Genomic DNA, 1,549 nt, shown 5'->3' with positions numbered 1-1,549 from the left:
GTGGTGGGGGGGGTGTATATGTTTGATAAGATTAGTGCCACCCGCCTCTAAGGAAACTCATTAGAGTTCTGTCGTCTCACCTCTGGTAGAAAAAAATACCTGGCATCTGGGAGTTTATATTCCATCTTCTTTACAACTCTCTCTCACTCTTTATTGCTTCACCAAATTACCAATCAATCTTGTACACTCACCTTGCTCTCACTCTTCTGCTAACCACCAACCCATTCTCTTGTTTGTGTCCCGGCCACTATGAGATTCATCTGAAGCCATATTCAAACACATCCTACTGACTAGCTTTGTTTCCTCCTCTTTTATGCTCATCTTGCTTTTCTTCTTATCCCTCTGTAATCATATCCTGCATGCATTTTTTCTGTTACCTAAGTCATCTGTCACTCTTCTGTAATGTCTTCTTCACATATAGAGCCTGATTTCTTTTTAAAAACTCCCCAGTGATTGCCTGTCACTGCTGATTGCATGACTTTGACACCTCTTTCTCCCCCTCTGCCATCCCCCTACCATCCCAGTACCTATAATTTTTCTTTGTCACCATGGAGATCCTGTCTGCTAGTGCAAGAAATGTCAAAGGTTTAAAAGAGGTGAAAGAAATATGAGAGAAGGTGAATTTTCATGACGATTCAAGTCGCATAAAAACTGAGAAAAAGAAAAAAAACAATCAAGAGTCAAGAAAAAAAAAGCTATGGGTTCATTCACATTGTCTGATTCAAAGAAAGGAGCTTTTGGAGTAAAGTTGCATGCTCTTACATTAATTACACATTAAATAATACAACTTGTTAAAGGAAACAATTGAAAATATAAAAGAATGTAGGGGACAATGAGTGGTTCCATAAATTTAATATAACTCAATATGAAATTAACAGCATGACCTAAAAAATCTTTAGAAAGCAGTCATTTGATAGGACCTTGGACCCAATCAAAGTGAAGCTGTTCTTCGTTGTACTACACCTGGGGTGTCATACTCAATTGCACAAGAGGCCAAAACCCAATCTTTAGGTCACGGGCCAAGCAGAATAAACATTTATTAAACACTCTAAAACTTTTAAAACTTTAAAAGTATAACTTTTTAACATAGTTATGAACTAGATATATAACAGTACCTGGGATAATGCTGGTGTGAATGCTGTAAGCTGAATTTGGCCGCTAACCTCCTGACCCAGTATGTACCAGCCAGACCTCTCCGGTCATCTGGATCCGGTCTTTTATCAGTTCCTAGAGTCAGAACTAAACATGGAGAAGCTGCATTCAGCTTCTATGCTCCACAGATCTGGAACAGACTTCCACAAAACCTTAGATCTTCTGAAACACTCTGTATTTAAATCCAGGTTAAAGACTCACCTGTTCTCAGTTGGATTTGATTAATATGTATTCAAAAGTTTACATCCACACTGTTTATCTATGCTTATTTTAAATTAAAATCTTTTTACTTTCTTTTAATTTTATTTTAAATGATCACACATTTACTATTTCTTTTGATTGTTTCTTTTAATGTTTTATGTAAAGCACTTTGAATTGTCTCTGTACATGAAATGTG

Source organism: Oryzias melastigma, linkage group LG24 (assembly GCF_002922805.2).
Source record: "Oryzias melastigma strain HK-1 linkage group LG24, ASM292280v2, whole genome shotgun sequence".
Classification (NCBI taxonomy): domain Eukaryota; kingdom Metazoa; phylum Chordata; class Actinopteri; order Beloniformes; family Adrianichthyidae; genus Oryzias; species Oryzias melastigma.
The sequence above is the reverse complement of the archived record's forward strand: the minus strand, read 5'-3'. Positions refer to the sequence as shown.